Genomic DNA, 14,710 nt, shown 5'->3' on the forward strand with positions numbered 1-14,710 from the left:
GGAGGGTCTTTCTATGTGTCTGGATGGAAGCAGCAACGGTTTGGGAGCTTTAGTGAGTTTAGCTCAAGTGGAATTGCACATTTGTTGCTGACTGTTCATAAATCTCATGGAAGATGCATTCACTGGAAATTTGCCTGAAGGTCCTAAAAATGTGTTTCAACAATAATTTAGGCTTTTTTATTCATGAAGGTTGTACTGAAAATGGAATTAAATCTAAGTAGCATTGTTTTGCATTGTTTCAATAATGCAGTCGATGTTAAATGCTGATGCTAACCCTTGATTTTAACCCATGTTAATTTCTTGTGTACATTTAAAGAATGAAATTACATGTTTGCTGATCTAGCATCCCTTGACATAAAAGGGATTGGAAATTGGCCGATTTTTTGACTGTTCTGTTGCAGGTAAATAAAACAAAGTTGGTTGCTTTTATCAGTATTAAAATACAGGATATAACAGCGTCAATATAAGAAAATGATGGAATGGAACATTTCCTATTAGCTGTGTCACACTGCTAAGGATTTCACTTCTGCAAGGAAATCTTATCATTCTTAAAATTCTTCTTGAAAACCCCAAACAGACGTACCAAGTACATATTTCATGTTAACTGAATTGCCTTTTCAGGAAAGCATGAGGGCCTTGTTCCATAGTGACCCATCACTTGTTCCATAGTGATTCTGATAACAGTTTTTAAAAAATTGGGTTGCAAAGCCTACTGTGGTAAGTACTTGGAAGGGTATTCCAATGGTTTGTGTCTGCCCAACAAAGAAGGAATTGCACAAGAAAAGTAATCCAGGTTTTAAGGCAGGGCAGAGGTTATAAGATTATCTCTCTGAGTCACTCACAAGTTTATTGAATCCACATAAAGTGTATATAAGCTGACATGAATTTTGCCTTAAAATTGAATCAGTATCTTGAAACCAGTGTAAGAATGCTACAAATTAATATTGTATTACAAAATAATGATAGTTTAAGTTTTAAATTACTTAAAATGTGCTTTGCAGTTATGTTACCCTATGTTTTTCATTCTTTCTTAGGAAGGTAATATATTTTCCTTAAGAAAGCAGCTTTGTCATATTTAGAAAATAAATAAATGTAAACTTGGCCAAATTGTTAGCAGAGCTAAACTTAAGTATAATGTTGTCTTTTCAGCATGGCTTTGATTTTTTGTGTTTTGCAATGCAAAGTTAAAACAATTACTTTAGCTAGCTAAAATTTTCAAAGTGATGCAGAGAATTCAGTTAACCTTTTAAAAATGCAGATTCCTTTTACTTGTTCTCAGCCCCTCGGTGGAGGAGGTTTGTATGAGTGTGACAGGTGCTGGAAGATTCCAAAGGAATGGTGTGCCACCTTACACAACTAACATGGGAGGCCTTGCTGGAGATCAAAAGGTTGGGGGCAGCCTTGGCTGCATTGACCATGAGATTGTGGAATTCAGTATTGGGCAAGAAGGAGGCAGGGCAGCAAGCAAGCATGGACTTCAGGAGAGCAAGCTTTAGCCTCTTTAGAGGTCCTCTTGGAGGAATCCTGTGGGAACAGATCCTGTGGGGAAGAGGGGTCCAGAAGAGCTAGTTGACCTTAAGGATCACTTCTGTAAGGTTCAAGAATGATGCATCCTGGTGAGCAAGAAATTGGGCAAAGTGGACAAGAGACCTGTGTGGATGAATGAAGAACTGGTGTCATTTCTTCAATGTAAGTAGGAAATACATAGGAGATGGAAGCAGGGTCAGGCCACTTGGAATGAATACAGGGAGGTTATCACAGTGAGTAGAAATGAGGCAAGGAAGTCCAAGACACATCTGGAATTAATGGAATGGGTAACGGAGGACAAGGAGAAGGCAGAGTTGCTGAACCTTCCTTACATCAGTTTTCATTTACAAGACCAGCCTTCAGGAATATCTGACACAGGAGATCTGGGTAAAGGAGTGTTTGTTGTAGGGAAGACTTTCCCTTGGTTAGGGAGGATTGGGTTAGAGAACCCTTAACATCTGTGACTCCATGGGCTCTGATGGGCTGCACCCACAAGTGTTGAGAGACGTGGTGAACGCTATAAGTAGGTCAAACACAATCACCTTTGAAAGGTTGTGGCAATCAGGGGAAGTGCCTGAGGACTGCAAGAAAACAGATGTCACCCCAGCCTTCAGAAGAGGCAAGAAGGAGGACCTAGGGAACCTAACAACCAGTCAGCCTCATCTCAATCCCTGGGAAAGTGGTGGAGTGCCTCACTCTGAAGTCCATCTCCACATGGATGACAAGTAGATTATCAGGAGTAGTCCTTGACCAACCTGATGGCCTTTTACAATGAGACAGCTTGCATGGGTGGATGGGGAAATGCAGTGGATAATTTCTACCTCAATTTCAGCAAGGCATTTGACACTTTCTCGCAATATCCTCGGAAACAAACTCAGGAAGGAAGGAGCGGATGGACTGAGAACTGACTGACTGGCAAATTGCAGAGAGATGTAATGAGGCACAGGGTCTGGCTAGGGCCTGTCACTTGTGGTGTCCCCCAGGGTTCAGTACTAACCCAGTATTGTTTCTCTTTTCATCAGTGACTTGGATGAGAGGGCACATGCCTCCTCAGCAAGTTCAGTGACTCTCGGGTTTGGCTGTTTGGTCTCTGCCCTGAGATGTGTGGGATGTTTCTGAGACAGCCCATGATCCAAAGAATGAGTCTGGACTCTTCACTTTCCGGTCTTCGGTTGCTTATTATTTCTTACCTAAAAAAATTTTCTCTCTGCCCAGCCAAGATCTGTTCAGCAAGGTAGCCACGAACACTCTCCACTGCCCCCGAGGCGGTGTTGTCTTTTATACTACAAACTATGGATATCATGTTTATTTTTGATTCCCAATATCTATCACGTATGTTAGACAGTGCACTTCTATTCTAAACCAATCCCCAAGTGCCAACTTCACAGCAGAAAGTGGAGAACAAGAAGAGGAAAGAAGGACTAGACACGCCCTGGTTCCTCCATCTTGTCCCTATAACCCCTATACCAAAAATTCTAAAATCTATATTTTCACCCTGTGAACACATCATTCTTGCACCATTCAAACTTGTGTGGCTCTCATGTCTTCATACACGGGTGGCACTTCATTAGAAGGATCAAAATCAAGCCACCAGGTGTTCCGGGCAACATGCCAGAGTCTCCGGGCCCCCTGAGAGGGTTCTCGGCAACTCTGAACATCCGGAGGGATGTGCTGAGTTCCCACAAGTGACAACAGAAAGCTGTGAGGAGTCGCCAATACCCCAGAGCGCTGTGAGCCCTTCAAGAAGGACCTTGACAGGATGGGCAGGGAAGAACTGTGTGAAGTTCAGCAAAGGCAGGGTCCTGCATCTGGGGAAGAACAACCCTCTGTGCCAGCACAGACTGAGTGATCTGCTGGAAAGCAGCTCTGTGGAGCAGGACCTGGGGGTGCTGGTGCACAACCATCTGCCCATGAGCCAGCAGTGGGTCCTGGGGGCCAGGGAGGCCAGGGGGATGCTGGGGGGACATTAGGGAGAGCATTGACAGCAGGGAAGGTCTGCTGCCTTCCTGGGGGCCTGGGTAGGGATGGCACCCGAAAACTTCCTAATCTGGAGCAGTCGTGAGACTACTTTTCATTACTGATTTTCCACATAGGAGATGATGAAGTGGCAACATGTAGTCCAAGGATGATCAAAAAGGACTTTGGAATGTTTGGCAAGGGAATCTGAGGCACAAGTTACTATTTCCTCTCTACTTCCAGTTGAAGGCAGCAACATTGGAAGAAACAGATGGGCTGAGTCTGTTACTGCATGGTTCTGTGGCTGGTATCACCACCAAAATTTTGGGGTTTTTTCACCATGGAATGGTCTATGCAGCACCAGGCATGCATGTACCAGTAAGATCTCACCTTTCTCAGGGAGGAGAGTTGCTGCTTGGGACCCAGAGGGGCTCATTAATAGAGCTTTAAACTATTTATGCTAGGGGAGAGGGACAGTATCAGCTTTGTGCCTGGTGACCTGTGGGATGGGAAGTGAAGGTTAAAGAGACAGTGTGCAAGAGGACCCTCTGCCAGTGACTCTGAAATGTGCTGGCCACGCTGGAATGCACTTGCAGTCTTAGGGAGACAAGCCAGGGATTCCTAATGTAACAGAAACCAACAGGGAAACACCAGAGAATTATCTCAAAGGAATTAAGGAAGGCAACTGGCTGACAGGCCAGCTGAGGTGCCTTTACATCAGTGCATGCAGTGTGGGCAGCAGATAGGAGGAGTTCCAAGCCACTGTGCTGCTAGAAAGCTGTGGCCCTGTTGCCATTTTGGGACAAGGTGAATGGACTCAAACTGTGTTTGTGCAGAGGCATTTCACATATACTCTTCAGCCCTCCATGTTCCCAGGAGCCACATAAATATTTCCACTTGCATTGACACACTCATTAGGATTGATAGTACATGTATATAATTGTTTGTGTACTGGGGTTCCATTCATATTTGGTCTAGGCAATGAAAGTTAAAATTTAGCATTTCTTTTACTTTACCAGTAGGTTGCTGGCAGCCTGTCAGACTTGCTGAATAATGCAAAGGTGGACTCATAAACAATGGCATGAGGAAGTTGAACTGCAAAGTGTAGAGGCTGAAAAAGGGCTGGATTGAGCTGGGCTCAGTATTTCGTAACGCAGTTGTTGAACCAGCACCTGGATCTCATCAGCTCTACTCATTCCTAGACACCACAGGGGTAAAAAGCTTATTTGGGGAGAGAACCAGACACTCCCTTCTTTTTTCCCCATACATGACTACACAAAACCCCAGTTCCTGTTGCCAACAGCTGGCTCAGCAGGAGAATTAAAATAGAAGCTATGCAGAGGTTACTGTCTGGTTGGGGAAAGACAGTTAAAGCTGGAAACTGATGGATCTAGTTTTCTTATGCATCTGGCCTAAAGTCTTCCATCAGAGCCAAGTGTTTGGCAAAATAGTGCAAAAAATATGCCTGTCATCTTCAGACTGTCTTTAAGTAATATTTTCACATGAGTTAGGCCTGTAGGTAGGCAAATATAACCTATTTTGGGCTTATTCCTCCTTTTTCCATCCAACTAATCATATTTGTTAATATATGCATTATGATATGCGTTACCTAAGTGATTATTTTAAAGCATTATGAGGTACAGGTTATATACAGGATGAAGTAGTGTCTGTAATGTGTAGATTTAATCTAAAACATAATTCAACTTGTTTCCAACACAGGTAGTCAGTCAGCTTTGCTACTGGAAGAGGTGCTTCTCCCATTTGATCATTTTTGTGGCCCACCTCTGGACCAGCTCTAACAGGGACACATATTTCCTGTGCTGAGGAGCCCAGAGCTGGAAGCAGCATTCCAGGTGGGGTCCCACTGGTGCGGAGTAGAGGGACAGAATCACCTCCCTCAGTTAGTTGATGACTGCATTTGGTGCAGCCCAGGATGCAGTTTGAGCAAGTGCACACTGTGGGCTCATATCCAGCTTTTCACCCACCACTACCCTTAAGTCCTTCTCCATAGGGAAGCTCTCAATCCCTTCATCCCCCAGCCTGTATTGATACAAAGGATGGTCTCGCCTAGGTCATCACTTCGCACTTGTTGATACTCATAAAATTCTCATGGGCCCACATTTAACTTGTCCAGTGCCCTCTGGATGGCATCAGGCATGTCAGTCGCACCACACAGCTTGGTGTCATCTGCAGAGGGTCTTGCTTAGGGCCCCCTCAGTCCTGCCATGCTACAGGTGACAACAGTAAGCTGTACTGATGCCCAGGGGTCTGGTGACCTCTAGGGAACACCACCCTCTGGATGAGACCAGTCAGCTACATTCTCTTCTACCAAAGAGTCCAACTATCAAATCAATCTCTGATTTGGAGAGAGGGATGTTGTGAGAGACCATGTTAACCTCCCTATCCTGCATGTGCCTTAGCATAGCTTCTAGAAGGATCTGTTCCATGATTTCCCAGGCACAGAGATGAGGCTGGCAGGTTAGTAGTTCCCAGAGTCCTCCTTCCTACCTTCAAAAGTGGGTATAGTGTTTCCCTTTTCCCAGCCACCTGGATCTTCATCTGTCTGCTATGACTTTTCAAATATTATGGCAGCTACATCAGCTGATTCTCTTAGGTCTCTGGGATGCATCTCATCAGGTCCCATAGCCCATGCATGTTCCAGTTCCTCAGGTGGTTATGGGCTGATCTTTGGTTACAAGTGAAGTGACTTTGCTCCTCCAGTCCCCCTCTTGCAGCCCATCCACTTGGGAGGCATGGGGATAAAAAGGTTGTCTCTGAGTCTGAGAGGAAAAATGTGGAATACCTCAGCCTTCTCCCTAACCCTTCTTGCCAGGATAGGTGTGCATACTTCCACTGCCTGTGCATTTCCTTCTTGCCCTTTACCTTGACCAGAAGGTCTCCACCCATCTATGCAGGTCCCTTGCTATCCTTTCTTGATTTTTTACACTTGGATATTGAGAGTTCTTTTGCTGTATGGAACACGTCCTTAAAGATCTGCCAGCTCTTTTCTGGTCCCTTGTCCTTTAGAGTAGCTTCCCAGGGAGTCCTGTTGACTAACATCTTGAAGAGCTGGAAGTTTACTTTCCTAATATTTAGGGTCCTGACCTTATTCTTTGCCAGACCCATATCCCTCAGGACTGTAAACTTCACTAGTCCATGAACATTGTATCCCAGTCTGCCTCTTCATATCACTGATTAACTAACTTGGTTAAAGCATTACAATAACCATTAAGTTTCCTGATCAATCTTTCCCTAACTGCTATATGTGGATTTAAGAACTACTGGATAGATGAAATACTATCAAAACCTGGCCTAAGAAAATAATCTGCAAGGCTGACTGAAGTATTTCAAGGGTAATAACTTTGCACTGGAGGTTTACTCTTTTTGTAAATAGCAATAAAGGGTTCTATGTTGTGTTTTGAATTCCTTCACTGACTCGACCTTTGCTCTTGGATTTAACTTTCACATCTTTACATAATTCCTGCGTTGAGGTTTTCTGCCTCTCCTTAACTTACCTTCTAAAAATTTTTATCTGACATTTTGTCTCTGTCTCTCCACTAGTGTCACTATTCTGTGTACCTATGGATCTGTTTCTTACAAATCCATCAAAGAATCAGTGAGGTTGTTGGAAAACCCTTTTAGGTCTTTTAATGAGGGGTCAACTAGAGAAGGTTGTCCAGTTCTGCATCCAGTTGGAATTTGAGTGTCTCCATACGTAAAGACCACAACCTCTCTTGGCAGCCTATGTCAATGTTTTCACAGTAAAAGAGTTTTGGTATTTCTTGTTTTGTGATTTGTGCTTATGGCCTCTTGTTTAGTCCATAGGCATGACAGAGAAGATCCTGGCTGCCTCCTTTTCATTTCATCTCAATGGATATTTATAAACATAAGTAAGATCCCTCTGAACCTTTTCTCCAGGCTCATCAGTCCCAGATATCTGCACTTGTCTGCATATGGCAGATGCTCCAGCCCCTTAATGAAATTCTTTGCCCAATGTGTTCTTCATCTTTTCTGCTTATGCTTTCTAAGCCCCCAAATGACTCATTCCTACTGCCATTTGCAAAGCTCCTGTCCTTAAAATCCCACTGCCTTCCAGTGGCCATTCTTGCTAAATTGGATGTAAATGCGCAGCTTTTGCTGTTCCTGCTCCAATTTTCAGGTTTGTTTTTACAGTGTGAGCTCCACAGTTCCAAGACTGTTCTTCTCAAGTACTTGGGAGTGCTGAGCATATAACAGGTGCTTCCCTATAAAAACAACAGAGCTGATTGCTGCTGAGAGTAACCTGAAAAGGGCAGAGTCCGGCATTGATGCTGGCTTAGTGAAAAATGTGTTTTAGACCTAAGGTGGGGGGGCAAGGGGGATGAAATGACGGGGAAAGGCATTTCAAGAGTTTGTGAAGTAGGCATAATTTTTTTTTTTTTTACAGCTCCTTACAGAAGGTTTTTTTTTGTCGGCAGCAAAAGTCAAGAGACCAGCAGGCATAATTTAGAGCTGCATGTGCTGTGGCATTTACCAAGAAGTCGAGATAAATGGGGAGCATCATAACTCACTGTGAATTGCAATCCAACTTTCTTGTTCCCAGTGGCCAAGGCAGTGGTCCCTGATAGATTGATTCTGTGAGAGAAGGCTGAAAGGCTATTTCATGAGTTTTCAGAACTGAGAGGAAAATGTGAAAATAAAGATAAACAGTTTACGGATTCTGCAGCCAAATAAACATACTTTTTGACTACCCCAAAAAGACAGTTTAGTTTCTATTTAGAGTATAATGTACACTCCTGAATTCTGTATTCCAGCAATTTTCAGGCTTCCAGCTGAGCTCTTTGCAGAGATAATGCAGGTGGAAAGATGAGTTAATGGTTTAAACAATTAGAGATTTGATGCAGTGTTCCATCTGTCAAAGCCCACTGAAATGAAAGCTCACAGTTTTAATTTGTGCCTCCAGCATCTAACTCAGTCTGAGACAGTGTCAGCTATTTGCCCTGCCCACAGTAGTGTTATTCTTATGTTAAGCATTCTGTGCACACATGCTGAGAGACTTCTATCAAACATATTAGTGTGCATTTGAGAGATCATTAGCCCCAAGTAGCTGAAACATTCTAGGTTTCTTAGCCAGAAACTCACATCTCTGCTGGAAAGGGTGTTGAGCCACTGTTATTTACACAATAAAGCTAGAGCAGGATAGGGATAGCATTGTAAAGTTTAGCAGAAATAGTGGTATTTAAGTGGCACCCATAAAAGGGTGAGATAATGAATGTTTTGGTTTTTTGTCTAAAAAGGAATGAATAAAAATTTCTTTCTTGATCTGCTAGACAGATTGTTTTTTCTTTCATCTAGTAAAAGCTAAGGTAAAACCATTTAATAGAATTGGAATTCATAAGAATTGATCAATAAGATTATTGCTCTGCTAAATAGATAAAAAGTCATGAGCATCTAAGAAATCAGGCAGATGTGATATTTATAGTTTGCATTCTCATGCATTATTTGATTTCTTTTATATTCAGATATAAAAAGGTAGAGGGAACTGAGAGAACCATAGTGGTTAGATGATTAAAGCTGTACTAGGTAATAAATAGGGTGACTGAAGTTTCTGGATATTTGTGTTTGGGGAAATAGAAGAAAGAGCTTTGTGATTCAGTGTTTGTGTTTATATGAAAGCATTAGTGTATAAGTGTGTTGTGATTACAGGAATCCCTTTGTTCCTAAGGGCCTTAAGAGCTGACAAATAAACAGAATTTAAATCAACAACAATACTGCAAACAATATTTGCAGTACACTGTAATACTCTGATGTATTGCTCTATATTTGTAAATATAAATTTATTTATTTTTGGGGGTATTGAGATAACAGTTGTGTTAGAACATGAAATAAGTGAACATGAAGTGAACATGGAATAAGTGAACATGAAGTTCATATTCTTTACTGTTGCTGTATTGGATCACACCAGTCATCCTTCCAGTCTAACACTTGTGTTACCAGCTGGATGCTTAATAGATAAGCAAACCTGTAGGTCTAGAATAACCTACTGCTAGAAAAAAAAAATGACTTCTTTAAACTCTATTACTTGTCTTTGTGTGATACCGTGCGACCTAAAGGATCATCCTTTTCAGAGTGCTAGTTTTGGCTTCTCAGCTCTTGCTGCTTGCGGTTTTGTGCACCTTAAACTTTTTTGCCTTGGAAGAACAGACCTCAGGACTTTATGGAAGGTGTTTTGCTTGGCTTTGACTCTGAATGATGCTGCTGATAACTTTCTGTCTCTAGTAAAAATGGTTAGAATCAAGTTACTTTCTTTTTTCCCTTGTTAAAAGATTATCACGACTGCCAGAGCCCCTATGAGGGATAGGAAGGAAAGGCTCAGATTGGTTTTATGTCCCTGTAGCTCAGGTTTTGTCAATGAGGAATGCTGAAGTTCTCACTGATCTTCAGCATGGCTTTAGAGAAAAGTTTGGTTCTTTGGAGCTTGTTCTTTTGGCCAGTTGTATCTGTTCTAAGGAGATAATGAACTCTGATCACTGTGAAATTTGAACTCCTGAATACTGAGTAAACTGAGCCAGTGCTCAGCATAACCAGTTGAAGATTAAGTAACCCTTTTTCACAGGGAAGGGACACAAAATTGTCATTAATGACTGAATTGTGCCAACACTGGCTTTGAGGGTGATAGCATAGCAGTCTCAAGTCTGTTCTCAGAAAAGCCAGTGCTGGCTTTAGACTTTAAATCTGCATACACTGTGGTAAATAGAGACATACACTACAGCTAAAGGGAGAAATGTGTGCATGGGGGTGCTCACATATAAACACAACAGATATTATTGAAGCTGGCATGCTGAAGCACTAAATGCTTCTTTAACTTAGCTTTATCTGCTTCAGTGAACACTTCAAAATCCAAGGACATTCAGGCTGCAGAATCCTTTATTTAGAGGTATTTGAGCACAGAAATAATCCCTTCCTAGAAACTTTTGAAATACCAATGCAGCTATTCAGTCTAATCAACTGTAAATTTTTGTCATCTAAAAAGCAGTTGATTAAGTAACATCTAACAGAAGGATGATTATAATTGGAGGAACACTGGCCAGACAGTAAAGACAGACGCTACTTCTGAGATTAAGGAGAATTAGCAGTAAATCTTCTTGAAAACAAGTAACAGATTTGTATTCCAAAATCTTCAGTTTTACCACGTCTCTCACCACTCAGTTTGCGCAAAGCTTGTATGTATTTTTTTCTCATCTTTCAATAACTTTCCATGCTATATGCAGAGGGGAGTATGTGACATGAAAGTGTATTTCAGATTTTGATTTCCCAAATACATTCTTAGTTTCCAAAGGTTGACTGCCTGAATTACCATTAAGAAATTTTAATAACTTAAATATGTCGGAGAATCTGTACAAAATTTATAAATTTGCAGTTGAGATGAGAATCTTAATTTTATCTTAATTTTTATCTTAAATTTTAATTAATTGATTGATTTTATCTTATTACATTGCATTTCATTAACCTAATTAATTTATAGTGCAAAACAGGCTGTAATAGACTGTTCAAATGTATGATCCTTTTCTCCTCTTGTGGGAGACAATTGCAAAGTTAGGTCAAATACAGCTCTAGTTAAGTGACAAAGACAAAATGTACTCGTGTTGACATTTAATGTAGTAATAAAATACATTCAAACCACTGGAAAGGGACATATGTCTGTATCTTATCTGTGACTTCAAAAAGAGTTTTGCTTGACTAGCACCAGGGCATTATTCAAAACCCACTGAAGTAAAAAAACCTGACTTTCGACAAGCTTTACACCCATCTATAGTTAAGATTGTGCTTTTTCAAGTGACCTCCCTTGGAGTTTCTGCATTACTCTAACATTGAAGGAGATATAAAAGTGTGCTTGGGTAGATGGAGTTGCTGTGCTGAGAGGGAGGCAACTGTCTTTGAGGCAGACAGGCAGGGATGCAAGTGCCCTTTTCTCCACACATTCATTGAAGTGTAAGGAAAGCATTAAGCTGGAAGTGAGAGCTATGACTCTTTTCTACTTTTGAGTGCCTGCAAAGAATTGGAAAGCTGTCTGAGCACAGAGGCATGGTCTGTCCTTAAACAGAAATTGCAGGTTTTATTTTGTAACACTAACTGCGGTATTTAATCAGATGCTGAAGAGTTAATTGCCATTTAGCATTGACTGTATATTAGAATAACTCTCTGTGCACAACAGACAAAAATGCTTCTGAAAGGGTGCAGTGTTAAAGAGCGGGTTTTGTGCTATGAATTTTAAGTAGATCTCCTTACTGAATTTCCTTAAAAAGTTCGGCTAAAGTCAATTCAGGGTATGGTCTCAGGTGAATGGGTCAGAAAGGTAATTGGTTCTGACAGTTCTTCCATAATATTCACATCTACTATATGGATTACAAGCATACATTCTGATCTTAGCCATATCAAATATTTTTAGCTATTTTTGTGGCCTGAGGAATTTTAGTGCGCAGTGGAAGCATGTAACTGTACAGATAGAAGTCCCAACATGGAGATAGTGACAAGAAAATATTCAGGTCTTTTTTTCTGATACCATAAGCTTTCTGAAGTCTGCAATGATTCTTAAGGCAGTTTCCTGCAGTCTAATTTACATTTGGTTTACATCCACATTTTAAACTAGTGAACAAATACTTAGGGTGTAAAGTGAAAGTCCATATTTATTGAATTTTGACATATGCATTTAATCCATATGGAAGATGTGAAGCAGCATTTTGTGTTCGTGTTCAGTGTAAGGAGTTGCCCATGCAGGAATGCCAGCAGGATCCCCTACACTGAAATGAAGAAGAAATGGATAACTATTCAGCCTTGTTTTGATGCTGGTGTATGTGTGTACAAAATGGATTTCTTGTTTCAGGTAGGTGTTTTCAGCTTATGCATTTAGAAATTAAAGTATTGCTGTAATTAAATCTGTAAAGGATTTTTTTTCCTTTGGAGTATGAACTAGAAGACCTTTTCCCCAACATATCTAATACTCTGTTTGCTTTAAGTTGCAAAACCCATGGGTTCCAAAGAATGTCAGAGTTTGCAGCCCTTGACTTTGCATAAAGAATACAGCTGACTATGTTTATTTTTCCCATAGACGTGATATTGTTATATCTAAAATCCATTACATTTCAAAATCCACAATAAATCAGGGTATGAGCAGGAAAAGAAAAGTTACAGCACTGGGGATTTGAACTGCACCCTCCAAAAACACTAGAAATTTTCCAGAGCTAGGAATGAAGAATCAGATTTTAAAGTGGTTTCATAGTAGGAATGAAATATTTTCATTTTTTAAATTTATGTGAAATATTTACCTGCATTGTTACTCACTGAACTTTGAGCACCCTCAGGAGGGAAATAGACTTAATTTTTTTTTTTTCATTTTACATAAATATGACCACCCCGTTAACCCTAGTAAACAGCAAAATATTGGTTAAACTGTAGTTACCACTTTATAATTTTTTTTCAACTTTTGTCCACTTAAATCAGGCTTTAACATTACATGGATTGTAATGTGTGCTTTTCCTAAATCTGGAATTCTTTCCATTTGGCCTGAGAACACAATGCAGAGCAGCAGACACATCCCTGGCCTGGTCCATGCAGTTTTCTGGGAGGAGAACTAACCTGGTTTGCTTGCAGAAATGCTCATGGGAGGTATGGTCAGACCCAGCAGGCAGAGCTCAGTCTGGCTGCACTTGTTAACTTTTCTTTGGTTCTGGACCATATTGTTGAGTGATATCTGGGGATATCATTATTCACTCACCAGGAGGCAGGTCTAAGCTCCTAAAGAGCCAGGAGCAAGGGAGGGAACTGCAGTTTTTTGGGTGAGATTTTTGAAATGTTAGGATTTATATCTAAAGAAGCACTGAGACAATAGAGCTGATGAGTAACTATTTAAATCATTGAAGACACTACCAAACCTGGCTCAGGAAATGTTTCTTAAAAAAACATTGTTTTTTCAATGTTCAACACCATTCAACTGCTGATCTATTCTGCTCATATATTATTCAGTATTCTATTTTCCTTTCCTATTTATTGTTGAAGATATCTGCATGACAGAAGTATTGTGTTTCTTTAGAGTTCAGCTTCTCCTGCTGTACAATTTCCTCATCCAAAGTCATGTTTCAATTTGTGTCAAATACAACTCCTGTGATAGTTGTAACCTATGTTTTTGGTGGGGCCGTGATACATAAAAGAATCCCCTTTTAATTGCTTATTTTCTTCAAAAGATGAATTAAATCTTTCTGTATCATAACTGAATATTTTAAAATTATTCTATAGTTAAATAACATATTTGAATAACAAATGAGTGGTTTAAAAAATATATATATTTAGTTCTTAGCTTTCTTGCCTTACTTTTTTCTTTCAATTTCTACCCCTCCCATTAAATAAACTGAAACCAGGAAAACTAAATTGGTGTAGCTTTATTGTGGAGATACATTTTTTGCTAAATATTAATAGTGGTGCAAAAAATCACAGTGTGCACTTCATTCAAGTAATATCCATCTGTAGGGGAAATCATCATATTTTCCTGTTTTCTTGGTTTAATTAATGTTTGAAAGTATTGCAGATTGAGGACTTTAATTCCTTAAATGGCAAGTAAGTAGGTCATCGTCATCTTCAGGGAAAGGCTTATTTGTCCTCATTATTCCTGGGGTCCAACATTATGCAAATTTACTTCATAATACACTTGAAAGTAGTTATTGTAAGGAAGTGGGGGTATCTATAGGCAGTACTTTCAAGATTTTTATCCTGACAACAACTGCAGCAAAATAGATTTGCAAACACTATTCATATACATAAATGTTTTTAATCACTAATAAGGGAAGATTGAATTAATTAGAAATTCAGCTTTTCTTTCCCCTTTTTACTGGTTCTATGGTGGAAAGATTGTCAGATGCAATACTGATTTAAAAGGGTTAGTGACTCGTAAGTGCACTTAAAGGCTATTTAAACTTCTACTTTTGGCAGATTAAATAAAAATGTTTAAAGACATTCATGGTGCTCTGTTAAAAAAAAAAAAAAGTAGGGGGACAGAAGGGTGGTGAAAGAGCAATGAGCAGGCAGCATAGTAGTGTAGGCAGGTCACATACTTGCATCTTTACCAACAAATGTCTGGGACCATTCCTGCCCTGCCAGCAGGATCCTAGTGGAGGCTTTTTGCACCTCTGCCATCTGCCTACCACACCTTCCTCTTCTCAGAAAAAGGAGTTGTGGTTTTAATCGTCTAGCTCTT

At 40.3% G+C, this 14,710-nt stretch overlaps 1 protein-coding gene across 1 annotated transcript in view; it reads left to right on the plus strand.

Annotated features, from left to right (window-relative positions):
* ANOS1 (anosmin 1) overlaps positions 1-14,710 on the plus strand; it is a 132,693-nt gene that overhangs the window by 25,562 nt on the left and 92,421 nt on the right. The gene's annotated exons all lie outside the window — the stretch shown is intronic.

The sequence above is a fragment of the Zonotrichia leucophrys genome, chromosome 1, assembly GCF_028769735.1.
Source record: "Zonotrichia leucophrys gambelii isolate GWCS_2022_RI chromosome 1, RI_Zleu_2.0, whole genome shotgun sequence".
NCBI lineage: Eukaryota > Metazoa > Chordata > Aves > Passeriformes > Passerellidae > Zonotrichia > Zonotrichia leucophrys.